Source organism: Bos javanicus, chromosome 10, assembly GCF_032452875.1.
Source record: "Bos javanicus breed banteng chromosome 10, ARS-OSU_banteng_1.0, whole genome shotgun sequence".
Lineage (NCBI taxonomy): Eukaryota > Metazoa > Chordata > Mammalia > Artiodactyla > Bovidae > Bos > Bos javanicus.
In genome coordinates, this window is record NC_083877.1 from 100,832,190 (window position 1) to 100,859,961 (window position 27,772).

At 48.0% G+C, this 27,772-nt stretch overlaps 1 protein-coding gene across 3 annotated transcripts in view; it reads right to left on the bottom strand.

The window, feature by feature from the left end:
• FOXN3 (forkhead box N3) overlaps positions 1-12,866 on the bottom strand; it is a 437,687-nt gene extending 424,821 nt beyond the window's left edge. The window contains exon 1 of one of the 3 annotated variants that reach the window (XM_061429661.1): positions 12,755-12,866. The gene's annotated coding sequence lies outside the window, so the exon portion shown is untranslated. Of the gene's footprint in view, positions 1-12,519; positions 12,713-12,754 lie in introns of those variants that run through there. The other 2 variants (XM_061429669.1, XM_061429665.1) reach the window with 2 other exon arrangements.
• Between the last annotated feature and the right edge of the window lie 14,906 nt (positions 12,867-27,772).

Below are 27,772 nucleotides of genomic sequence, written 5' to 3' on the forward strand. Positions count from 1 at the left end.
ACCATAATGGAAAAGAACATAAAATAAAAGAGTGTGTGTGTGTGTGTGTGTGTAACTGAATCACTTTGCTGTACGGCAGTAATTGACACAACACTGTAAATCAAATCAACTTCAATTAAAAAATCAAATTAAAAAAATAAAGTCACAGTAAAATAAAACAAAGTAAAATAAAAATCACAAATAGACACATGTGTAAGAAAAAAGCATCATGAACAACTAACAGAAATGACATAGTAGAATTGAACCTACAGACATCAAATTTTAAAATGATCATAATATTGTACATCAACTCTATTTCAGTTTTTCAAAACTCTAAAAGTTATCAGACACACAATGTAAAATTAAAAATATAATAGAAGGAAAAAGTATATAAACTGTGAGCAAGATTAGCCAGATTAGATAGAGAAAATGAAAAAGACTGAAAAAATTGTCAACTGTAGCACATAAAAATATAGACACAGAAATGTGGAGAGAGAGGCAGAGCAGAGAGGAGACAGCAGAAGTCTCACATACGCCTCATCTAAAGTCCAAAAACAGAAAAAAGTGCACAACAGGGACAGCACTCTGAGAATCTTCTAGAACTGATGAAAGAACTCAGTCCACAAATTCACAAAAGAAAGAAAAATCCTAACCAAAATAACCAGACTTTTACAAAACAAGTTACTTTATTCATTTATTTTGGGCCGTGTCTTTTCTCTGGTTGCGGCGCCCAGGCTTCCCATTGGGGTGGCTTCTTTTTGTGGCCGAGCACGGGCCCCGGGGTTACAGGTTTCGGGAGCTGGGGCTCTAGAGCACAGGCCCAGCAGCTGCAGCGCACAAGCTCAGTTACTCCACGGTATGTGGGCTCCCCCTGGCTCAGGGATCGAACCTGTGTCTCTTGCATTGGCAGGTGGATTCTGTACCACTGAGCCACCAGGGAAGCCCTAAGCAGAATTTTGTACCTAACAAAAATATATTTTAGACCTAGAAAAACTATACTTTAAGGGGGGAAAAAAAAGGGAAAGAATTAGAATTTTCCAACATACAATAGGCAAAATAGGTCTCCTTCAACCGATGCTCACCTAATGAGATCTGTGAAGAGAGTGATGGCAGGGAGGGAGCACACGCCGGGGAAGGAATTACAAGCACAGAAAGCAGTAAACATGTGGGTAAATCTGAACAAGCATTTATACTTTAAAATAATAGCATCTAACCTACAAGGCGGAGAAGGCAATGGCACCCCACTCCAGTACTCTTGCCTGGAAAATCCCACGGACGGAGGAGCCTGGTGGGCTGCAGTCCATGGGGTCGAGAAGAGTTGGACACGACTGAGCGACTTCACTTTCACTTTTCACTTTCATGCATTGGAGAAGGAAATGGCAACCCCCTCCAGTGTTCTTGCCTGGAGAATCCCAGGGACGGGGAAGCCTGGTGGGCTGCCGCCTATGGGGTCACACAGAGTCGGACAGGACTGAAGTGACTTAGCATAGCATAGCATAACCTACAAGGCTAAAATAAAAACACAGAACTAAAACAATGGGCAAAAAATGGGACCCAAGCTAGCAGGGGAGGGAGTGAGGGGTGGTAATGACTGGAATTAGATGATCTAAAGTCCCTGCATTGTTTAGGAGGAAAGGAAAGATACTGATTCCCTTCAAGCTCTTAATATAGTACACATGCTGAAATTTCCAGAGAACCACTAGAAGAATAATAACAGAGTGGAAAACTTCCAAACTACTGTAGCGTAACATATGAAACAAGGGGAAAAGTCAACTCAATAGAAGAAAGGAAGAGACATGTGAAGAGTTGGGACAAATTGAAAGAATGAAATAACATGAAGGAATACATTGAAATAAATCTGAAATTGCAATAAATATAAATGGATTACATATTTCATGTAAAAGATATTACAGACTCCACAATAAGATCCAGCATTATGTCATTTATAAAAGATGCATTTAAATCACAGGATCTGGGGCTTCCCTGGTGGCTCAGAGGTAAGGGATCTGCCTGCCACTGCAGGAGACACAGGAAGACCCCACATGCCTCAGGGCAACTAAGCCCTTGCACCACAACGACTGAGCTTGTGCTGTAGAGTCCGGGAACCACAACTGCGGAACCACCTATGCAACGCAGACACTGACGCTTCACCCTGTACAGCCCGTGCTCCACAGGACAGGCCACCACCGCGAGAGGCCCACACAGGGCAACTAGAGCGCAGCCCCCCCACCCCGCTGCAACCGCAGCAAAGCCCCCCAGCAACCAAGAGCCAGCACAGCCAAAAACAAGCAAACAAATGAAATTATCTAAAAACATAGTATAGGAGGTAGAGAATTTGAGAAAACAAAGAGCAGAAACCTAGTAGGAAAAACCAACAATGAAGAAGCTGATTGTGTCCCACCGTGGTCTAGAATTGTCGCACAGATGCCAGACAAAACACACTTTAAGATAAAAAGTGCTGTGAGAATCGGCTCAGATGGTAAAGCGTCCGTCTACAATGCGGGACACCTGGGTTTGATCCCTGGGTTGGGAAGATTCCCTGGAGAAGGAAATGGCAACCCACTCCAGTACTCTTGCCTAGAAAATCCCATGGAGGGAGAAGCCTTGTGCAGGCTACTGCCCATGGGGTCGCAAAGAGTTGGACATGACTGAGCGACTTTATTTTTTTTTCATAATAATAATTAAAATTCAAATCTCCAAGAAGGCACAAGAATTCTAAATGTGTATATACCAGATAGTGTAACTTCAAAATATATCAAGAAAAAAATTATAATCTATCATCTTAGTAAGAGATTATTTAACTTATATGCAGAGTACATCATGAGAAACACTGGGCTGGAAGAAGCACAAGCTGGAATCAAGATTGCCAAGGGAAATATCAATCACCTCAGATATGCAGATGACACCACCCTTATGGCAGAAAGTGAAGAGGAACTCAAAAGCCTCTTGATGAAAGTGAAAGTGGAGAGTGGAAAAGTTGGCTTAAAGCTCAACATTCAGAAAACAAAGATCATGGCATCTGGTCCCATCACTTCATGGGAAATAGATGGGGAAACAGTGGAAACAGTGTCAGACTTTATTTTGGGGGGCTCCAAAATCACTGCAGATGGTGACTGCAGCCATGAAATTAAAAGACACTTACTCCTTGGAAGGAAAGTTATGACCAACCTAGATAGCATATTCAAAAGCAGAGACATGACTTTGCCAACAAAGGTCCGTCTAGTCAAGGCTATGGTTTTTCCAGTGGTCATGTATGGATGTGAGAGTTGGACTGTGAAGAAAGCTGAGCGCCGAAGAATTGAGGCTTTTGAACTGTGGTGTTAGAGAAGACTCTTCAGAGTCCCTTGGACTGCAAGGAGATCCAACCTGTCCAATTCTGAAGGAGATCAGCCCTTGGATTTCTTTGGAAGGAATGATGCTAAAGCTGAAACTTCAGTACTTTGGCCACCTCATGTGAAGAGTTGACCCACTGGAAAAGACCCTGATGCTGGGAGGGATTGAGGGCAGGAGGAGAAGGGGACGACAGAGGATGAGATGCCTGGATGGCATCACTGACTCAATGGATGTTAGTCTAAGTGAACTCCGGGAGTTGGTGATGGACAGGGAGGCCTGGGGTGCTAGGATTCATGGGGTTGCAAGGAGTCAGACACGACTGAGCAACTGAACTGAACTGAACTGAACACACTTCTCTCAGTCAAAAAAAAAAAAGTAGATCAAACTAGGATAGTGGTCATCTTGCAAAAGATGATGGCTCAGGGTCATGAGGGGACTTCTTGGGTGAAGCTAACATTCTATTATTTTAATATAGGTGCTGGTTACGTAGGTGTGCTCACTTAAAAAACCATCTGTCTACAAATGTAACCACAGACAAATACACAGACACCATATGTTTACATATATATAAATATACATGTCTATACTACATATCCATATATATTACAAATGGTGTGCATTTGTGTGTGTACATGCATGATGTTTCCATTTATATGAAAGCGTGCACAACTAAACTATATGCAGTTTCACAATAAAAAAGTGTGTGGCAACACTATAAAGAAAAACAAGGATACAAACCAGAAACAATACACTTCACATCTACTTACATCCAAGCAGAAAGAATTTTGCCATTCTTAGCTACAAGGGAGTCTTAGAAACGTGGTAGTTAAGGAACGTATGCAGGAAGCTAGTAGACTTTGCCACAGGCAGAAATTCCACAGCCTTGAAAGTCAGGGAAGGGATCTTCACCCTTTACAGGAGTCTGGAGGACCCAGCTCAGAGAACCGACCTGACGGCAGTGGGAGATGCTGCCTTCACCCACGAGGGACAGTGAAGTCCCTCATCTTTCTGCCTGGATGGTGGAAGGATGGGATGGTGGAGGGGGAGTGAAAGAGCCCACCCTTTCCTGAGTCCAGTTAATGATGGCAAAGAGAAAGGAGACAGGAAGGCAGTGCAGGGGTTTGCTGCTTGGGGGATTCTACCTCTTGATAGAGCAGGCACCTCTGAGGAGAGGGATGTCCATGTGCCCACAGCCCTCCAGCATCTGAAGCCTCAGACAGAGGACGGAGAAGAAGCCCAGCTCCCCTATTTGGAGCAGTTTAGGGACAGAGGTCTTCAGCAGGACGGAAGAAGGGAAGGAGTCAGGAGGGACAGAACCCCCAGGTTTCCGGCCATATTCTCAGAGGGAGGCACCGAAACTCAAGATGAGGAGGTGACCACGAGGAGGATTTCAAAGACAGCAGCAAGGAACCCTGGCGACAAATGAGGTACATGGCCCACAAGACAAGCGGTTGTTCTGGGCTCCCCTGAGCAGGGTAGCCAGGGATGGGGGCAGGGTTTAGGGCGGGAGGAATGGACCACTCCCCACTGGTGGCCCACCTCCCACTTCTTCCTGGGGTCGTCGCCCAGATAAACTACCCACCCTGGAATCCTCCTGGCAGGAACAACTTCGAAACTAAAACAACAGGCATTTATACCTGCAGAGAGGAACTCAGGGAGGGTGTCACTTCCGTCTGTCAAGATCAGTTTAGAACATGAACTTCACAAGAGCCATGCTGGGGGATACTTCCAGTTTAAGAAGCCAGTCAGTTGGACAATGGATGCCAGCCACTGCATCCCCTTTACATCCCTATCACGGAGCACAGTCCCCTGCACGAAGCAGTCACTCAGTAACTGTTCATTGAATGAATGGGTGTATGACTCGTTTCCCCAGACTGGTGCATATATATCTTGAGCATGTCCCTAGATCAATTCTTTAAAATGATTTCACATGCGAAATCTGTGATAGCCTGCGTGTGAAATATGAATTTGTTACTGACCATTCACCTGAAATCTTCAGGACAATTGGAAAGTGCCAGGCACCTGCATCGTTATTGAAAATGTCCACATGGGTTCCATTTCGAGTTCTAACCGGTCACACACATACCAGGCCTAGTATGATGCCCGGTGAAGATTTAACTTGTCTTCTTTCCCTTTGCTAGCAGAAGAGCAGAGCTCCTTGCTTAGATGAGGAAATCAGACTAGCCCAGTTTTGCTTGGTCTCTATAAACACATGTGGAGTTTGTACAATTTATACGTAAGGGTGTCCCAAGAAGGAGAGAGCCAACACCCTCTTAATCTGACAATTTAAGCCAGTTTTTTTTTTTTTTTCCATTCTGAAAGAAATAAAGGAGATATCCCCATATTGGCATGTCTGAGTGTGTTACGTAGTTCGTGTGAATTATAAAAGATAGTGAAGGACAGGGGAACCCGGCGTGCTGCGGTCCACAGGGTCGCAAAGAGTCAGACATGACTGAGGGGCTCAGCAACAATAATAAAAGAGAACGTTGTCCAGGAAACCTATCTTTATGGATGCCCCCACGAGAAATTCTAAATGTAATATTTGGGTAATTCAAGAAAATCATATCCCTGCGTAAGAGCCTTTTGTTCACCAACTAGGTGAATGTGCTCAGGGATGCATGAAGGGAAATTCAAAAGACGAAGACGGATTAAGGAGCATAACCTCTGACAAGGGAGCTAAAAAGTTCCTCTCATCAGTAATGGTCAGAAGATATGGGAACACAGAATGTCAAGAAGTAAAACCCTACTTCTTGCCAAAATCACAACAAATATTACCCCACCGCCACCCCTGCCATCTTCTCCCGGGAGGAGACTCCGTCTCAAGCGTGGACGGAGCTCTCAAGAATCAACCTGGACGAGACACACGGAGCGGTGGTGAGGAAGCCAGTGGCTGGGAAATGCCTGCAACCTGGAGGCAGGGGGCCTGAGGGTGAGAGCGCATCGGCTACCAGAGGGTTTCGGCCCTGGAAACAGTGACCTAGGCTTCTTCATCTGTAAAGTGGCACAGTAATGCATGTTATCATTATTTCTTAGTAGCAGTAACATTATATTAATACTAGATTATCATAAGAGTCAGTTGGGTCAGCACCTGATAAATGAAAAGCCCTTATCGATTTGAGGTGATTTTTCTGTATTATCCAATACTACCAAACTTACCATGAGTAACTTATTTCTTTTCCAAGACCATTCTAAATGCTAAATTCAGTCCCATGAAACAATATGACAGTCTTAATTTAGAGCCATTATTTCAAAAGTGAAAGTGTTAACTAGTCATTAAATGGTAACTGTTTTCATTTTAAAGGCTGCAAAAATGTTAAGTTTGCCAAGTTAGAACATTTCAGAGTTTAAAGAGATATATGAGGTTACCTAAAATGTAACCTTGTATAATATACTAAAAATTACCTCTTCAAGTAGGATTCGCTACTGTCTGAATTTTAAGATGCTTGGGAAAGATTGAAGGCAGGAGGAGAAGGGGACGACAGAGGATGAGATGGTCGGATGGCATCACCGACTCAATGGACATGAGTTTGGGTAAATTCCAGGAGTTGGTGATGGACAGGGAGGCTGGCGTGCTGCAGTCCATGGGGTCCCAGAGAGTCCGACACGACTGAGCAACTGAACTGAACTGATTTTAAGATAAAGTGCCATCTGCAGAGGTAACGAACACACACTACCTAATACTTGGAGTCCTCCGTTACCAACTTCATCGAGGTCACGGTGCCTTGGACAGCTTTGAGTTCCAAAACAAAGTCCCCAGGAACACTGGAGAGTAAATGCTCACTGGAGGAGAATCGCTGGCCCGCTACTATGAACACATCCTGCGACGGCTCTGTTGGTGTTCTATGACGGGGCACACTCCTTCTTCTTTGAAATGCAGGTGGGAGGAGGGATAAGATAGCTTTCCACAGCCCAAACGTGAAAACCTTCATTCAGCTCAATTCAACAAACGAAAGTTAAACACAATCATTTTATCTGCTACCACAGCCAACTATTTTGTGCCTATATCAGCTTCATCTTTCTAAGGAAAATATCTTCTTTAAAAAAAGAAAAAGCTTCAGCACAAATTGTTGGAAGATTTGTGGCTTCCCAGAATATCGATGACTTTGATCACCACCTCCAACCCCACGTGGGTAACAGAAGCATAGTGGAACTAACAGGAGCCTGCAGACGGGAGGGGCTTCCCTGGCGGCTCAGACAGTCAAGAAGCCACCTGCAATGCGGGAGACCCGGGTTGGATCCCTGGGTTGGGAAGATCCCCTGGAGAAGGGAATGGCTAACCATGCCGTATTCTTGCCTGGAGAATCACATGGACAGAGGAGCCTGGCGGGCTGCAGTCCATGGGGTCGCAAAGAGTCGGACAGGAGGCTATGCCTTCTACTTCTGTAAACTCCCCAGCTGCGCAGCCCCCAAGAAACAACGCAGGGAGGTCTGCTGGGGCCCTAGGAAGCACATGCTACCTCACTTGGCCTGCGGACTCCTCCTCCCTTCCATCACCACGCACATGCGCAGCACAGAGTTGTCAAAATTAGTGGAAGGGAAGGGGATCCCTCCGCCCGCCACCCCTAGAAACCTTAGTATTTATGGCCTCCGGGATGTAAAAAGGGGGACCCAACACTGCCATTTCAGTAAATCTCATAACAGAAGAGACAATCCGAGAATATTTGATGATATTCAAATATCATCCGCGTGTTATCATTTTCCTCAACACTCAAAACACCACTGTGACTGCCAAGCAGTTTACATAGCTTGGCAAACCTTCATTTCATGAATGACACTTAATATGAAATCATCTTCACTGACAAACAGAGGAACAGTGATACAGCAGATCCTGGGGTGGCACCAGAATCAATCCACCGTCCAGACGATGAGAATCCCTCGTCTCAAACACCTCCACGCCGCTCCCGTAACTTCTAGGAAAGGAGGCCCTTTACAAACCTCCTCTGCCCTCCTCTCATCGCAGACACAAGCAGGGCTCTTTCGGAGCCGGTCCAGCCTGGCTCCGCACAGAACGGCTTAGCGGAGCCGCTGTCTGCACTCCTGTTCACTCCCCTGAGCACAGGCGCCCTCTGCGACTGTAAGGGCAGAAGTCACTTCTCTCTTCATCTCAGAAGTTCCAGGACTCTGCAGGCAATTCCCCCGGGCCTTCCTTAAAGAAGACTTGGGGCACTTTAAAAGCAGTGGTTTCCCAACAGCTCACAGGGGTCCCAGGCTCCCAGGGCACAGCCCAGGAGAAGACCGTGGGCTCCTGGCGCTGGGTTCCTGCCAAAGCATTTCTCTTTTTATTCCACTCACATATTAGGGTCTTGCATAAGATTCCATTTGGTGCTAAATATAAAACCAAAGTGATGTCTTAAAAAATGTGTGAAAACCATTGCAACAGGCGGTCCCCTCCCTGAGGCTCTCTTAACGCCCTCCCGGCTGTCCCCTGTGAATGGAGGTTCATGTACTTCTTTTCCTCTAAAGAACCTCGCCGTTTCCTCTTCCAAACTTCGAAACATGAATTGAAAGGACTAAACGTATTTATTTATAATATTCAAAAATTAATCCAGAGGTTTGCACAACAAATCCTTTCAAGGTGATGATTTGTTTTCCTCATATAGACTCTAGCCTGGCTTTGACTACACCCCCGCCTCAAATTCCAACTCTCCCGTAAACCATCAGCAACAGAGGCACACCTGACATTTAATCTTTATGGATTTTACTGTTACAAGCCAAGAGAGGAATGAGCTGCCTCTTTCCCTTCACCTCTCCACAAAACTGGCATTTGATTGGTATTCTGGGCTACTTATTAGAAATTTGGCATACTCATCAAAAAACGCCAACTTCAGTCAGTGTCTATACATCTGACAACTGAAAATGAACTGGGATTTTATTGAACATCTTGTTAACGTGTGTTGGTCAAATAAGTTGTACATAGCGGTATAATGATCAATTTTTCTAATCTCAAAGCCAAAAATAAATGAACAGAAATGCCAAAGACCTGAAGTAATTTAATTGTACTCCTCAACAGTCCATTTAAAAATGAACTGTTCTGAGCAAACTACTTCACAGACAATGGCGCATGAAGGCAGATTCTTGAAACTAACAAATCCCATTCATTTCCTTCAGTTTGTAAAAACAAGCAACTGACAAGTTTCCTGCCAATGAACATAGTTGAAGATAAGAAAGCTCCTTACAGGAAATCCTTTGCTAAAGAGAACAGCTATGCCATTAAGGCATAACTTTTTCACCAAATCTCAATCAGTTAAACATCTGACCACATGGGATCATGAATACGTGCTAAATCACCCCCAATGATGCTGTATTGCTTCTAATATCTATATTTCCTATGACATAGATGCAGGGTAGTAAGTAAATATTACAGTACATTTAGGATTCTTTCCACCTCCTCTCTCTGCTCCCCCTCTATGCAATTAGTTGATGAAAACAAGGGAAATTTTCTGCTTGTTTTTTTTTTTTAAAGATCAAAGTGTTAGTTAATTGAGATTAAAATTGACCATTTTCAATTAAGATTAAGCCATACAAAGCTATAAATCATCATGACTGTAAGAAGGATATTTCTAAATGAATATCAAGCACTTCAAAATTTAAAGACCACCATGGACAAGATTAGAAAAAAATATAAGAAGTGTACTGGCTTTATATTTACAAGTTTCAATGTCATCCCCCAAAGTCACAATTCAGCCTCCTTGGCTAATGTCTCACTTAGCAAAGTGAAAGGGGGAGAGCCCCAAACATTTCCCCTTTCTTTCCTCTACTCACTAAAACCACCACCGAGACACTGACCGTATTCCCAACCCTGAGCTGGGGAGCCTCTCGATTATCCTAAAAACTACAGCACTCTTCTCTAGCCACAGAAAAGGAAAGTTTTTCTAAGTTAATGGAATAATAATAATTGGAGTTTTGAAAGAGCTCTAATTCTGTGTAGGAGTGTCCTTCCCCTGCTCGGTTACTGAGAGCACCCTTGCTTATCCTCGCCAAAGCACCAGATTCGCCAACCATCCTGCACGGGGAGCCTTAGAGCAAAGCTCCAAAATGCCACAGTTCTTTACATTCTGTTGCTACAGTTCAAGTTTGAAGTCTCTTGCAAACAGAAACTCTTCATTATACTGTCCCCACGTGACTCTTCCGCCCCAGGTAACAGCCTAGTCTTTACAGCTCCACAAACAGCAGACACACGAATCAGTTTGCTCCCACAATTAAGTGATCAAATACACGCTTCTCGGCCTTCCCTGGCGCAACTCCGAGGTAACAAAATGCAAAGTACCGTGCTTTCAGCCCTTTTCCTCACATCTTTTCAATAAAAACACAGTTATGAAATCCAGGAGACTGCGTTTTTGGTTGTTGTTGTAAAATGACCTTGATTTGACAGGCACAGTCTCAGGTTTCAACAGATGCTGTGGGAAAGCTTACAGAAGCCAGCATGTTCTCCAGGCATCTGTGATGACATGCAGGCTTTTTTTTTTTTTAAGTGGTGGTTCTGGTAGTGTATGTGTGTTGGGGGGTGGGGGGAAGTTACTCCTTTCAGTTTCCATGACAACCATGTCTCTACTCATCGGTTATTAGATACCATCCACTTCCTGTGTCTAAATTTTTAAGCCAATCAGAAAAGTGTTTATACATTTAACAACTTCTGGGACGGTCTTTCTGTAATTAGGGTGTTTCAAGCCTCAAATGGAGTTGTCCCCTGGCCTTATGTTTCTCCTCTTATGTAGAACATTTCACCTTTACCAACTCACATTCTTTTAAAGTGAGGGATGCCCTTTTTCTTGAATCTGAAAAGCATTCTCCTCAAACCAGATGTCACAATTTCTTGAGTGCACAATGATTTTGATTGTTGGCTCTTCATGCACTGCCTTTTTCTTTCACTGTTACAGACTACAATTTAGAAATTTAGTGCATGATACATGCACAAGACACTTATATTATCAAAGCAAAGATACAGTTAAGCACCCCTCCACTGATGGTAATATTTAACTCTTCAGATCCGAAAAACGGTCAGGAAAAATTATTCTGAGTTGAATAACTTTGCATTCTACAACTCCCAAGCAGAAATCACCGAGATCGTATTGTAAAGCGATATGTCTACAAATGCAAGCTAGTAGCTGACGTCTGCAAAGAAATTTGTCACCAAAATGGCCTACTTTATCTGAATAGAAGCAACAGCAAAAAACTAAATACCAAGGTGTCTCAACCCAAGTGCACCCGAGTTAAAAATCAACCTTGCAGAAATCTGGGCCCGAGAAGGCTACTCTGAAATTACAGCATGATTTTCAAAGATGGTTTGGGTGACTGTTTCTCTAAGTCTCCATCTAACTGACCAATCCGTGTGAGAGCCCAGTGGGCTGGAGTCATCTGTGCAGTCTTCCGAGCTCTGCGCTCTCCCCTCTCTCAGGCAGAGCAGGCGATCAATGAAAAACAGGGAACAAAAGGAATATAACAGGATGTCTTCCTTAGCGGAGGAAAATGAGTCCCTGTTTCCTCAATGAGCCAGTCCCACCCAGCCCAGGACAGCTCCCCACGGGAGCTCCCAGCAGACCAGACCTTGGGGCTGAAGCACATTTCACATTTGCAATCCTGTGTCCCAACTGCTGGCAAATGTGTCACCTTTAAGCATATCCTATGACAGAGGACTCCCCGAGCCCAACCAATTGAAACTAATAAATTAAATAAATTAATAATCCCACCATGAAAAGCTGCCGAGAAAGACCGCGTTTTCCCTTCCCCAAATGTCAATCGGGCAGTATAAACAAAGCATGAAAAATAGTCTCTCCAGCCTCCCCAGCCAGGAATCATGGTTTTTCTCCGCCAAACAAGGCTTCTCCAAAAAGAGAAATATTCTTACTGCCTTCAAAGGAAACTCTCGTCTGTAGATGTCATATCAGGATAACCAGTTACAGTATTTGAAAAGAGGTTTAAACTGCCCCCACGTTTGACACTCTGTTTATAATTGATAGCAAAACAGTTGCGACAGCAATGCTGCAAACGCCGCCAAACTCCACATTTAACACGTTAGTTCCTTGAAAATAAAAGTAATGTCTTGGGGAGCCCACAAAAGTAAAGACTCAGAAAGTAATTAACGGAATTACTGCAATTATTTGACCGTTTTAATAAATTATCCATTTGTCTGCTGGGGTTTTTTTATTTTTTATTTTTAAAGTGACTATCCACACATTCCTGAGAAACTTTTTTTTTTAATGAACTTACTTTTGAGACAGAACTAATGAAAAATAAGCAACTCGCCGTCCCCCGGATCTCTCCCAAGTGAAGTGCAGGCTATAAATCCATCCGAAACCAGCTGGGGACACGGGGGCGGGCACCTTAGAAGGAGCCCCGGGCGCCCCCAAAATGCAGCCGAGCCCGAACGGCGAGGGCGCCCCGCGACAATGCCGAAGCAGAGCAGGGGCTGCGGGGGCGGGAGAGGGGGCCCCCCGGTCGTTACCTGCGATCGGCCGCGCGCCCCGGGCTCCTCGCGGCCGCATCGGGGGGCCGCGGCGGCGCTGGACTCGCGGGGGCCCCGCCGCCGGGCCGCGCCGTCTCCGGGCCGAGCTGCCGCCGATCGCGGCCGGAACCCGGCTCCAGCCCGGCGCCCGCCCGGGTCGGCGGCTCCACGGGTGCGGGCCCGCCGGGTCCTAGCGCGCGCCGCCCGCCTGCAGCCGCACGTCCGTCCCCGCGCAGGCCGAGCCGCGGCCGCGGCAGGTGCGGGCGAGCCGGGCGGCGTGTCGGATCCCCGCCCGGGACGCCGAGAGGAAAACAGGGGCGCCCGCGGAATGCGCGGGAGGCGGGTGTTCGCATCTGCAGCCCCCGCCTCAGGCACTGGGGGGTCCCCGGTTCCCGCAGTTTCGCCTGCTGCACTTGAGACAGTCTACATTCAGAGTGTGAGAGACCCTACGGGATCAGAAGTGACAGGTTTCAAAAATATAACGCCCCCCCCCTAAATTTTTTTTTAAGATCGAAAATGGTGTGCTTAAGTTTTAAACAGTTTTCCAGCGATTTTTCCCCCCAACACGTCCTTCTGCATTTTGCTCTTACTTTATCATGTGCTGTTTTAAATAACAAAGGCCCATATGGCTAAACACGTAGTCATTTGATTTTCAAAAGACCTCAAAAATTGCATCAGAATACGCACTCATGTATCTCCTAAGAAATCAACGAGCAAGAATTAATGGTGGCATATGGTGTGCTTCGTGGAGGAAACTTAATTACAAATTAAAACAAATGCAAAAATTCACAAATTCACTAAACTGAAAGTAAGTGATGACCCTAGATGTATACACAAATCAGTTTATGTGCAATTAGGGGAAATGTAAGTTCCAGATTCCTCTAACTGCAGAAAGTCTGTTGACAGGAAGAGATTTCCCTCATTTGCTCCCAAAAGGGCCTTCAGCACCCGCTCAGCACAGGCGTTTCCTGGGGCCCACCTGGAAGGCAGCTTTTAAACTTGCAAATGCTCATCTAAGAGGACAATTCTATTAGCTCGCAATTCAAAATAAAAGGGCTTTAGTTTGAAAAGCCTGTTTTAAAGTCTTCAAGACTGGGAGCTTTCTTTCCGTCTTTGACATCACCAAGTTTGAAGGTCACAGTTCTGCAAAGCTGCTAGTAACAATGCTACCGTGGTTTGACACCAAAAGGAAAAGCAAATATGTGTTTTCTGAGTTTCTATTTTAGGACCTCAAAAAGTCCCTTCGAAAATTACTCTTGCCCTCCTCCTTCCCAATTATAGCTAAATAAATGTAATGGAAGATTTTTAGCATTAATTAAACATCAAAGGCACCTTTTCTGCTGCCTGATGTCCACGCAAAGAAATAGCTGTACTATGTCACACTTGTCCATCTTCAAAGTCCTCCCGCAGACATCTCATGTAATCCTTACTCCACTTCTGTGATAAAACAGACACTATAATCCCTGGTTTTCAAACAAGGAAGTGGAGGTCCTAAAGAATACAGTGACTTGTCCAAAATCACACAGCTGGTCCTTAGAGCAGCTGAGATCCTCAACTAAGATTCCAGCATTTCCAACTGATTCCTGCTTTTTCAAGTGCCCACCTGGCCTCCCAACTGTTTCCCTACAAACACGATGGAAAATGAGGCATCCGAAACACAGGTTCCTGTAGTCACAATTTCTTACCTGTTGCAGAGCAGCGATCTACCAGAATGGAACTAAGAAGCTAGTTGCAAAGGTTTTCATCTGTGCTAAACAAGGAAGCTGACTGGTCAGATTTCTGTCCTGTGGTGGACTAGGGCACCCTGGCCGACTGAAAGCTCGGAGCGCTGGGGCTAAGCAATGCCCCTGTCACCCGCTGGCCTTTTCACACTTATCAGAGGCTGGCTCCACGTGACACGTGGAGGAGGGAGGTTTCCTCAGTCCCAGCACTGAAAGTACACAGGACCTCTGGAACCTCAGAAGTTTCCGATTGCAGGTGGCCTGTTGGAGAGAGTCTGGCCATCCTGTCCGGGCCGGTGACAAGTGGGGCGTGACTCCTCAGCCCTCCTGCGCCCCTGGGAAAGTCACCAGTCAGTTCTGTCTGTGGCACTCCACTTCCTCCTCCCCTCCACCAAAAGGAAATGTAACTTCTCTCATGATGGGTCCCAAACCACCCAAATACCAGCCAGGTGAGGGCAGGGTTCTTAAAAAACGATTCTTTCCTTACGCAGCCCATAAGGAGGCGGCTAGGCGTGGCTGAGTCCTTGGAAGACGTGGACTTGGAAGGATTAATGCAAAACTTACTCTGTGAGTTCGTCACAACTGGTCTAGGGACTTCCCCAGCAGTTAAGTGGTTAAGATTTTGCCTTCCAGTGCCAGGGGTGTGGGTTCCCCTGGTTGGGGAACTAAGATCCCATATACCTCGCAGCCAAAAACCCTGAGTATAAAAAACATAAGCAGTACTGCTACAAATTCAATAAAGACTTAAACAATTTTTTTTTAATTAAAAAAAAAAAACGATCTCATTATAGTCACACCATCCACTGCGGCCTTCAAATGTTACAAATGCTAGGCCGAAAGTCATCTTAGCACCAATAGGAGGGGATCAGAAACTGGAAAGGAAAGCTAGTGGCGAGCAGTCCCTCAAAGCCAGAGCGCACCGGAAGATGGGCTGGTCAGGAGAAACACGTCACATGTCGAAAACCTGTCAGCAAGGCACTGTTCTAGGCTCTGAGTATACAAAATAAAGAATGCATCATACAGGGCCCTCAGACAAGCACAGTCGCAGGGCGGTGGTATAAGTGCTGCAGGAAAACCGTGTTACAGGTGATCTCGGACAGCCTGGGACTGCGGCAGCGTGGAGTAGGGCTCGGGCTCCCAGCCAGAGATTGGGCTGGGTGGTGGTGGCGGAAGCGCCACTAGACTTGTGATCATTGACAAGAGCCCTGGGCCTTTGGCTTTGCCAAAAAGAATTCCCACAAAGACAGGAAGTGGTGAAACAAATAAAGTATTTATTAAGAGGAAAAGAGCACAGTGTGTGTGGCTAGGCCCACAGGCAGACTCAGAGCTCCTGAGTCGTGCCCTCGGGCAGTTTGAATTACTTTTATGGGGTATTTCTTCTGCGTTTCCTTTGGCCAATCCTTTTGATTTGCCCGGTTCACAGTCTGTATCTGGTATATCTCAGAATCCCCCCAGGGCTTCCCTAGTGGCTCAGATGGTAAAGAATCCACCTACAATGCAGGAGGCCTGGGTTCAGTCCCTGGGTTGGAAGATCCCTGGAGAAGGAAACGGCAACCCACTCCAATATTCTTGCCTAAAGAGTCCCATGAACAGGGGAGCCTGGTGGGCTACAGTCCATGGAGTCAAACTCAACTGAAGCGACTTAGCACGCACTCAGAGGATTCTCCCATGTGTGCACACGCATCTCTTAGCCAAGAAGGATTTTACCAAAAAGGCATCTGGGTAGAACATCCCTTGATATAAGTCTCCTTTGGCCTCCAAAGAGCCTTTCTGCCCATGTGTGGTCAGGGCGGTCTGCTGACTTCGAGAACAAGAAACATGTGGTCTAGGCAGGGCCCAGCCTCCTCCCTTAATCATCCTGCTGTTCTTGTCTTAGAGTTTCAGTCCATAGGGGATGCATCTCCGATTGCTTTACCCTCTAGGGTGGGGCTCATCTATCCCCTGCCTCACAGGTACAGGGTGATCAAATGTCAGTGGTCCCAGTCTTAGACCAGCTCAACTTTAGAGCCCGTCTCAGCCTCAACCCTCTGCTCTATTTTGCTAGGAGCTGACTCTTGCAGGCCGAGATTTACAGAATCCTGGGCCAGGTGGCTAATAGCTAGATACGGCCCATGAGCAGTGTTGGAGAAAGAGTGGAAGGTGGGAGGAAAGTTAAGGCCAGAGAATTTCTTCACCTCCCTCTTGCCTCTGACAGCATCTCCAGCTGTGACTGCATCTGACTAAGGCTTCTGCCAGGTGATCCCAGCCCTTGGCTGAGGTAAAACTACGACTTCCCGTTAACCCTCCAGCTTAATGATGTTAATGACTTTCTGCTAAAATTAGTTGCTTGTAGCTTCTTCTTCCTCTGTTTGCGTCTCAGATCCTCCATCACCTGTAGGGCAATGCCCTGCATTAAATCCCTTCTGTGGACGGGTAATTTACAAAATGACCTGAGCAGTACTCCTCAAAAGGATGCAGTGCTGTGCTTAGTTGCTCCGTCATGTCCGACTCTTTGAACCCCAGGGACTGTAGCCCACCAGGTTCCTCTGTCTCTGGGGATTCTCCTGGCAAGAATCCTGGAGTGGGTTGCCATTCCCTTCTCCAGGGAATATTCCTAACCCAGGGATAGAACCCAGGTCTCCCACACTGCAGATGGATTCTTTACTTAGCCACCAGGGAAGCCCCAGTAGAGTCATTAAAAACCAGGAAATGCTGAGAACTGCTACAGCAAAGAGGAGCTTTAAGGAGATATGACAACTGCATGTACTGTGGTATACTGGATGGGATCAAGGGGCAGAAAAAGGTAAAAACACCCGGTAAAAACTAAGAAAATCTAAATAAAGTATGGATTTTAGCTGGTAATACTGTATCAATATTGGTTCATTGATTGTAATAGTACCAATCACTGACGTGTAAGATGTTTGTAATAAGGGAAAGTGAGTGTGAGATGGATGGGTACTTTTTTGCCATTTTCTCAACTTCTCTGTCAGTTTAAACCTGTGATTTTTAAAAGTCTATTTAAAAAAAAAATCCTTCTATGGTAAACACTTGAAATGGTTTTATTTCCCTGCTACAGAAACCCCACTGCCTCCCTTCCTAAGCAGGGGCTACGTCCGACCCAGCAGATCTGGGGGCTTTTTTATTGGGAACTAGGACAGGTGGGTTCATGGTCAAGACATCAAGAAGCCGCCCCGCAAGGGGTCAAGCAGCTGTGGGAGGCCAGGAGAAAGCTTGAGTCTGAAGCCAGAGTGTGGTCTGGGCCTCGCTGATGAGACGCAGGAGATGGCCGTGAGTGAGGGAACGAAGGGAGCGGCTCCCTGTGGAGCCAGGTCCGGGGGAGCAGACAGGCTGCTTGAGAGACTCAGGGCAGCGGGGGGGCTGGTCCCACCTTTGGGGGTGAACCGAGAGGACAGGAAGAGAGGAGGGGGCGTCAGGAGGAAGGGGGGAAGGAAGAGCAGTAGCGACGGCAGCTCAGAGGCGCTGAGTCACTGTACCTGCGTCTTCTCGTCTCTTAGCCCCTTATAAGCAGGTGCTATTTTTATTTCCATTTTACAGATGAACAGACTTGCTCCAAATGGCACCGATTATTTATGGGCAGAATAGCAGCCCAAATACAAGTCTGCAGGGCACAAAAACAGGGTCAACAGTGCGCAGACTCGGCAGAAACCACGAGACTGCGTCTGCAAGGACAGATAGAGGTTAAGGCATGAGCAAATGTGAGCAGAAGCAGGACTTCACGGAGGGGGCATCGCAGGTGCGGGCAAAGGTGTGGGGGGATGAAAGGTGGGTGGGCAGAGAGCTGCATGGAGGGCAGGGAGGCTGAACCGAGGGTTTCCAGGGAGGCCGTGCCTGCAGGCCCTGCGCAGACACAGACAGGGCCGGTGGCCTCCACGTTTGCACTTGGCCTCGGCCTGCACGTGGCCACTCCTGTCTCCCCTAAACCTTTGCTCCAGTGTCCCCTCTCAACGTCTCTTGAGCCTCCCCATTCTCCTGTACTTTTTTCCTTTTCCACGTGTGCTCACCCTTTGCTCATTTACTAATTGTTCATAGTCTCCCTCCTTTCACCACCAGCCCCCATACAAGTAAAATTTTCACAAGGCCAGGAATCTGTTTGGTTCAGGGATCATTTCCAGGAATGCAAAACAGTATCCAGCCTACAGGAGGTGCTCGATAATTTTTTAAATGAATGAATTTAGTAAACAAAAAGGCATTTCTCTCAGCCAGGATACTGCCCAGAAACAGAACCAATAGGATGTAAAGATATAGATAGCTTTACATATAGACACAGATATAGAAAGCAATTCATTGTAAGGCACTGGCTAACATGATGACAGAGGAAGTCCCAAGGTCTGTAGTCAGCAAGCTGGAGACCCAGGAGAAGCAACGGTGTGGTCTTGGTCTGAACAACCGCAGGCTCAAGACCAGGAAGCAGAGATTTTTCAGCTGGGGTCTGAAGGCAGGAGAGAACAGATGTCCATCAGTTCAAGGCCAGTTCAAGGCCATCAGGCAGGAGGAATCCCTCCTTCCTCAACCCTTTTGTCCTATTCAGGCCTTCGACTGATGATACGAGGCCCACCCACATTAGGGAGGGCAATCTGCTGTATCCAGTCTACTGAGTCAAATGTTAATCTCATCCAAAACACCATCGCTGATGTAACCAGATGTGTGACTGCATATCTAGGTATCCCATGGTCCAGTCAACTTGATACATAAAGCTCACCATCGTAGTATTAAAAGGGACTCTGTGTTTTTGCACTGGAGGAGGAAATGGCAACCCACTCCAGTATTCTTGTCTGAAAACTCCCACGGACAGAGGGAGCCTGGCAGGCTACCGTCCATGGGGTTGCACATAGCCAGACACGACTGAGCACGCACGCACCCATGTGTCTTGCAAGGGTCATTCTAGACTGTAAGGAGAATGATTTAGAAGGGAGCAAGACAAAGGCAGGGGGATTCATGAGGAGGTTACTATTATATTAGCTCAGGCAGGAACGGATGCAGACCCTCAGGAGTAGCTCCAGATGACCCCCCTCTATGGCCCATGGGCGACCTGAGGTTACATACACCAAAGGCATCCTAGAGACACAGCTCCAGGATGAATCAGACTACAGTGTCCAGAAAAGAACAAGCTGGAAGACTCTGGTGGGTCCTGGCCATTGAAAGTCCCTTTCTGGGGACCAGAGCATCTTCCAGCCTCTTTAACAGCTCAGCTAGAGTAGACACAAGTCACGGTGGCTCCTTGGATCTACTTTTGGGGATTTTCCGTTTCACTTGATGGACCTAGTGTTGAATGGACCAGGCAGCTTATAGTGTGACCCTCATTCTCTGCCTGTACAGTTGGCACTGGGCTGGGCCCTTGACCCTGTACCAGGCCGAGCAGAGTCTGCTGCTGCTGCTGCTGCTGCTAGGTCGCTTCAGTCATGTCCGACTCTGTGTGACCCCAGAGACGGCAGCCCACCAGGCTCCCCTGTCCCTGGGATTCTCAAGGCAAGAACACTGGAGTGGGCTGCCATTGCCTTCTCCAGTGCATGAAAGTGAAAAGTGAAAGTGAAGTCGCTCAATTGTGTCTGACTCAGTGACCCCATGGACTGCAGCCTACCAGGCTCCTACATCCATGGGATTTTCCAGGCAAGAATACTGGAGTGGGGTGCCATTGCCTTCTCCGGCAGAGTCTTCTAGAATTCTCTAACTGAAGCCAGGGGAAGTAGGTCTCCTTCTGCTCTGATTTCCAAAGCTGCAGGGTGCTGCCCACAGCCACACCCTCAGTTTGTGGCCTCAGGAGATGGGCCACGGCCCAACTGTTAGCCCAAGCAGGACACAAAAACGTGATGAAAGTGCAAGATAGACTCTGGATTATCCAAACACTCCTTCTAATGCCCCACCATCATAAACAGTTTAGAACAGCTAGTCTATCTAGCCACCGCTTAGATACACACGGAGAGATACAGACATCCTCACTCAGTTGGAAATGACATCATAATACCAACTTTCGAGACACAGATGGCAGCTGGTGATGTTGAAAGATTTTTCCACTCGCTTCTTTGAATGCTTTCAGTCACAATAGACCGCCACTGGCCTTTGCCCTTATGAGGTCACGAACCTTCACCTCCTCCCTGAAACCGGTAGCTTTGCCCTTCTGCGAAGCTACACTTAAGGTACACCCGCATGTGGCTCGGACTTCACCTTCACCCCCTCTCTAAGAGATTTAATGCCCCCCACAGGTGACAGCACTAAATCACTACTGTGAATCCACGCTCATCGAAAGGCATGAAGGAACCTCGCTTTGCTGCGTTCATCGCTGATGCTGGTCACACTTACTCCTTAACCGACCAAATCAGGCCATTTGCAGATGGCCCCCCAGTAGTGGAAGAGGGCTGGTGTTCCCTTCTCTCCAGAGCCAGTTACAGAACCGGCTGCAACCTGTGTCCTCAGACCCATCTTCCCCGGCTCTGGCTCCGTCCTTTAGGAGTGATTTATCCTGGGGTCTGACTCCCGAGCAGAGCCGCAGTGTCGGCCTTGAAGGAAAGCCAGACGCAGCCCGGCCTGGCTCTGGGCCAGCCAGCTGGCGGCGGAGCTGCGGGCTCTTGGGGTCCCCCGGCCCCCCTTTCAGCTGTCTTGCCCAGGTGATCATCCACGCTGCCGCTCCCTGGCTCTTTCTAGCCCCTCATTTCAGATCACTTTACACACGTTAATTAAGCCTTGAAACACTCAGGAAAGAAAATTGAAGGGCTAACTGGGATGTCAGCCACGCCCCTCCCCAGTCAGGAGGAAGAAGGAGCTGGTAAAGCACGGGGTTGGGATGAACCGGTTCCACAAGAGGCAGGAAACCCCGTTCACTTCAAATTCACCAGTCAGCGTCACAGAACAACCTCCCACCTCATGGTCCCCCATCACGGTTGATCCTGGTGACCATCGGAAGGTGGGTTCCCCTGGGCAAGACTGCTGACTGAGAGGCAGCATCCATCCTAAAGGAAATCAACCCTGAATGTTCACTGGAAGGACTGATGCTGAAGCTGGAGCTCCAATGCTTTGGACACCTGATGCGAAAAGCTGACTCACTGGAAAAGACCCTGATGCTGGGAAAGACTGAAGGCGGGAAGAGAAGGGGATGACAGAGGGTGAGATGCTTCAGTGGTATCACTGACTCAGTGGACATGAGTTTGAACAAGCTCCGGGAGTTGGTGAAGGATGGGGAAGACTGGCGTGCAGCAGTCCATGGGGCTGCAGAGAGTCGGACACGACGGAACAACCACCATCTGGGTCATGCTGTTAGGAAGCCTTCAGTCTGCACCTCAGTGGTGAGGCTTATGGTCACGGCTTTGGGATCAGAGAGGCCTTGGCCATCCCCGGCCCTGCCACTTTCAGCTGCTGTCCCGTGCACTTTACTCGGAATCCTGGATCCCGCTGTTTCCGCTGTTAAAGGGACGTGAGAGCATCCACCCCTGCCACCACCATCCCCACCCCCCACCCTGCCAACGTGGTTTCTGCGGAGGATGAAATTAGATCAGGCATGCAAAATATTGAGGACCAAAATGTAAAACATATTTATATTTGGCACATAAAATGGTATATTTTATAGTTTTCTGAACCATCTCCCTAGCTAATCCCAGTCCATCTGAATTAATGCAGTTCTCTCGCTGCGTTGGAAGCTTTATCTCAAATTAACACTGAAGTCTCTCATTGACAAGAAATGGTTGGGGGATCCCCATGAAGTCTGTAGTTCAGTTGACAGCGTATACCATTTCCGTGTCTTAGTTTTGATAAATATATCACGGACATTTTCACAGTGTGGACATTACAGGAAGTTGGGTGAGTGGTACTGGAACCCTTCTTTCTTTGGAACCAATGCTCAGCTGACAACAGCAATAATCCTATTAAAATGCGTCAAAATCAGTAACGCTCACCCAGTAGGGGAGAACATCATCTGTGCTTTTAGTACACATTAATAACAATACCTCCTTAGGGTTCAAAATTGCCCATTTTTGTTGTTGTTGTTACCAAAATAAGAGGCAATTGAATGTTATCTCTAGCTGTTATCACCACCAAGAAAAATTCCTTGAGCTTCCAGGGTCGGCAGGGCACCATCTTGAACGTTAAAATAACAAACATTACCATCAGGAAAAATAAAGACAAAAAAACGCCTGCGGGGGAGTCATTTTAAGGTGGGTGTTCGGATGTGAGACATTTGATAACTTTACCATGTAAGCCCCCAGCGCGTCCCTTCCTTCAGGGGAAAGGGATGACTCTCCGGGCAGTCAGCTCCAGCCTTCCCTTCTGGTGGGCAGCGACGACGAAGGACAGTCGAATAACACCGCGATTACCCCGCTGGCCACCCAGAGGCCAGCTTCTGAGACGTTCACCTTAAAATGCTGAGGAGACCTTTCCTCTCTCTCACCTGAAGGCGACCTGAGGTCTTTATTTTTATTCCTTACTTTTATTACCGCATTTCTTGTACCATGCAAATTGTGATGTACTCGTGGGGGTCAGAAGGAGATTTCCAAAGGGCAGATGGTGAGTTCTGCTAATGGCGCTGACGTGGAGACGGTGAATATCCTGTAGCCATGTTACAACAGGTTCAGGGAAAGAGCCGCTGCTCTCAGGAGTGAGGATATACATGTCTTCAGGTTGCTCCGCTCTCTAGGTTACTGAGAAAAAAAAAGCGTGTGTGCTCAGTCGTATCCGACTCTTTCCGACCCCGTGGACTGTAGCCTGCCAGGCTCCTCGGTCCATGGGATTCTCCAGGCAAAAAATACTGGAGCGGGTTGCTATTTCCTCCTCTAGAGGATCTTCCCAACCCAGGGATCGAACCCACGTCTCCTGTGTCTCCTGCATTGGCAGCTGGACTCTTTAGTGCCACCTGGGATGTGCCTCTAGGCTGTTAGGAATCTGTGACGCATGAGACTCTCCTGAATGTTCGTTGGCAAAGCGTCTCATCACCGAAAGCGCTCCTGGCTCTCACTGTGTGCGGGGCATTGTGCGGGGTCTGGGCACGTAGGGCATGTAGAGGAGGTGAAGACATGGTCCCAGTTCTCAAGTGCAAGAATGACACTTGTGACTCTTTTTAGCTGCCTCTGGTGTGATCTCCTTCCTGTGCTGGGGGAATCTTCCTGTGCTGGGTGGCAAAGCCAGCCCACCACACCCCCAGCACCCACTCCCTGCTGAAGACTGAAAATGCCAAAGACAGACTCCCCAGGCTCTCTTGCAGTTGGGGGTGGGGAGGGGCATGACCTGGGCTCCACCTGCAGCCGCCGATGGGAAGCAGTGGGATGGTGCAGGATGCTGCAGGAGCGGTGGCAGCCACCAGGGCACCATGCAGCGTCTTTGGGGTCCATGGCAGGTTCATCAACAGACCACTCTGCCTCGAGACCGCAGGCTTCACACCACCCTGCATCACCGAGTTGCTGGTCCCGCCTCCAGCCCACCTGGGGAGTTCTGTGGGCCGCCTGCCAGGCTGGGCATAAATGCCCTGCAGCTTAGACCAGCTAGACTTGGCCTGTGTTGACTGACACAGGGCCCTGCCTTACAGTCTCCCTGGTGGATCCCGGTTGAGCCAACCAGCCATCGTGCTCTGGACCACAGTGCTGGCTCTGCAGGCCCCTCACTCTGCATCAGACTCCGTCTAATAATCACACTTAGGTACGAGGCCAGCTGTGGTCACGGAATAAGCCAGTTGCTCCCATGGGGGATTTAACTAGTTACCTTGGCCGCTGCTGCTAATTGAATCAACCAGAAATGCAAGCAAATTTAATCTCAGATACATTTCTGTATGGATAAAATGAAGCATGTATGGTATACACGTTTCTGGTACTGTAGGCAGGGTAGTTAATTATTTTTTTTTTTTTTTACGACATTAAAGAATGTAATGCATTAGAGTTTTAGCCCAAAACAAAAAATAAAACAAACCTTCAAAGGGACAGAGAAAACATCATTTTTGCTGCTGCTGTTTTAAATAGAGAAGAAACAGTTTCCATATTCTGTTCATCTTCCTTACTCAGCCTTTCCCTTTGTCTTGTAGAAATCGCATTGTGGAGAATACTTGTAATTCATCCACTGACTCTTCTTGATGACATTGAACTTGGCAATAAGGAACTTTCAGTGTGAGATTGGATCATTTTGTCTCAAAGAGCAAAGAACTGATTCCTTAAAAGATTGAGAAAATATGAATTTCTGCTGATGCAAACCAGGAATGCAAGCCTTTCCTATTATTCTCCCAGCAAGTTAAATGTGGAAGTGGAATCATTTCTTATAAAACGAGTAGGCAAAGAGATCATTAAGCCTTTCACTTACACTTACTTTGAGCAGCCACAAAAATAAGCCAAGGAACAAATGCTTCGGTCTCAGATGAAAGCAGGGTGGGTTGAAGAGACTGGGGGGTGGGTGGGGGTGTGGAGGTCTCAGTGAAAGGCACCCCACCTTTCCTGTTGAACCCCTTCACATTCAGTCGTCTGGAGTAAAAGTCCCCGTTACTCAGGGAGAAAGGCGGTCATCCCGTCACAGGGCTGCAAGGCGTGGGGATCACTGTCCGCCCCCACCCCCTGCCTCCGTCGCCCTGGCTCCCATGGGCGCCCCTCACTAATGCTCCAGAGTACCCCCAGGCCCCCGCCCTGGGGACGCTGCTGCTTTGTCTCCTGGGAGCCCCTGCTCTCCAAAGCTCTACTTTCTTCTGGCTTTCCTCCCACCTTCCGGCCGGTCCCGCCTAGTCTTTCCTCCTCTGCCTGCTTCCTGGTGCTGGTGTGCTATCATGGGCTTTTCTTCCTCTTTTCTTCCCACTTGCTCTCTCTCTGGGTGATCACATCCATTTCTGTGCCTTAGAATGATCACCAAGACCCCATAACCAGCACCCAGCTCCCTCCTGAATTCCACACCTTTGTCGCCAAAAAGCTCATCATCTGCTCGATGCTGGTACTTTGCTGTCGCCTCAAACTCAATAACCGTATTCCTACTCTGAGTGATTTACCGTCCCGCTCCAAGCCTCTTCCTTCCATATCCCCATGTTCAGCACCCAAAGACCTCAACATGATCCTGACCACACCCGTCCTTTCTGCCCCACATTCAGGCTCTGAATTCTGCAGATTCTGCCTCAGGAGCGGCTCCTCAGCTTGTCTCCATGCCCCTGGCCTCTGCCTCTGGTCAGCCCCTCACCTCTTGACCCAGCCCCAGCATCCTGCCCTGCTTCCCGGTCATGCTCACACAGCTGAGGAGATGGGAGCAGCCCACCAGACCTGGGGATCTAAGCAGCTGGGAGCTAAAGAACAAAGATTTCTCCGAGTCAGGACCCTGGATGGGTCTAAGGCTTGAATGGAAGAGACAGCTGTAAGATCTCAGCAAGTCCTACCTGTACCAGCAACCAGGCCAATCCCTAGAGCCTTATAATTACTTACCCTGAAATACCACTTTGGTTCCATCACCTTCTAGCCCCTGATCTTTGGCGACCCCCCATCATTCACAGAACATACAGCATAGAGTTTACCTCCCCTCTGAACAATCCAGGACCCCAGTGATTGCTCTCACGCCTCTGTTCTGCCAAGTCATCTCCACTGGGCCCCTGAAGTTAGCCTTTTGCGTCTGCTGTGTGGAAGCGCTGACCTGATCTTCCAGTCGCTGAAATCTGGCCCATGCCCCTACTCCTCCCAGAGCCCCATCCTTTAACTCTTCACACTTGTTTAGATCACACATGATTATTCATTTGCTCAACCAATATTTACTGAGAGCCAACCATGAGCCAACTGGATTCCCGAGAAGAAGACAAAGGTCTCTCCTTGAAGAGTTCTTTATCCACTGGAAAGATCGGCAAGGAACAGGAAGTTAGTTCCCGGTGTGATCGGTTCTGCAATGGCGCTGCTGGACCATGACCTGGGAGCGTCCTTCTGGGAACCTCCCAGATCTCACCATCACAGAGACGGTCCCGTCACCTTGTGGAGGAAAGCGTTCTCTCTCTTTTAAACCCCAAGGGTGTTGATTCTCAACTCTGTGGCACAAAGATTCATCTGGAGTGCTTTTTAATCATGCAATTTCCAGGGTCCCATTTCCAGAGGTTCTGTTTCAGGAGGTCTGGGATTGGGACTAGAAATAAGCATTTTTAAATAAACCCCTCAGTGAATCTAATATAGATGAGGCCACAGGCCACACTTGGAAAAACATTCCTAAGGAGTTTTTTTACTGTTTTTGCAGCTCACAAAACATGCCAGAGACAGCCTTGTAATCTCCACGCTTACATGTATGGCTCATAGAGTTTGCTGAATAATTGCTCTTTAGGAGCCCTTTGCTTACTTCTTTATGTTCGTCCATAGCACGAGAGAAGGGCATACGAAATTGCATGCCTTAAGTCCTTAATAATTTTAGTGGAGTTCCTTTTTGTGTCTGAATTTTTAATAATACCAGCATATTGTTTTAAAAAATTAGAATTAGGGACTTCCCGGGTGGTCCACCTTCCGGTAGAGAGGACATGGATGTGATCCCTGGCTGGGGGCTTGCCACAGAGCACCGGATCTGAGAGCAGCGAGTCCTGAGGCTGCAGCCACCGCTAGCGAGAAGCTCCCGAGTTGCCAGGCAGAGCCCACGCACCACAGGGAAGGGTGTCCCATGCCGCAGCTAAGACCGTGCACGGCCAAAGAAGTAAACAGCTAATTTTAATTTTACAATTAAAAAAGGGGAAGATTGCTCTGAAAACAAATTGCAGTGCTAAGGCTGAGTTATTAGTGAACCAGGCGAGGTGGGCTGGGGGTTGCTGCTAATCCCAAGGCCCAAGCCCCTCCCATGGGAGCCAAAAAGACCGGGCGCCGCTGCCCACGTCACTCAGGGCAGCTAGCGCTGCCCTCACACGAGGCTCCAGGCACGTTTCAGAAAGATGCCACCGGGCCCTGGAGGAGGGTGGTCTTCAAAGCTGAATCCGCCCTCCTGCAACACAACTGTGACCAGCCATTCTTTCAAACTGGCTTCCCAGTGGCCTGTCATGAGAGTGTGGACGGAGGCCCAAGAGGCCCAGGATCCCTGGGCCCTGCAGGGGCAGCCCGCCTTCCTCTGCTTGCAGCCCCCGGGCCCAGCACCTCGCCACCCCCTCGGACACTCGCGACGGGGGGCGCGCTGCGATTCTGGTCCTGCCCCGTGGCTCGGACTCCGCCCTCTGTGGCTTCCCCTGGACCCCCTTCTGGAGGAGAGCATGGCTGCCCGTGACCCTAACGCGGCGGCCTCCCTGGTCATGTCTTCCGGGCACTGTCCCTGCACCACCCAGGTCAGGTAGGCGGTAACCCAAGTCCGAGCTGGGAATCTGCGGAAGGGAAATTAAAGAGGAGGCTGACGCTGGGATTAATGCTCTCTC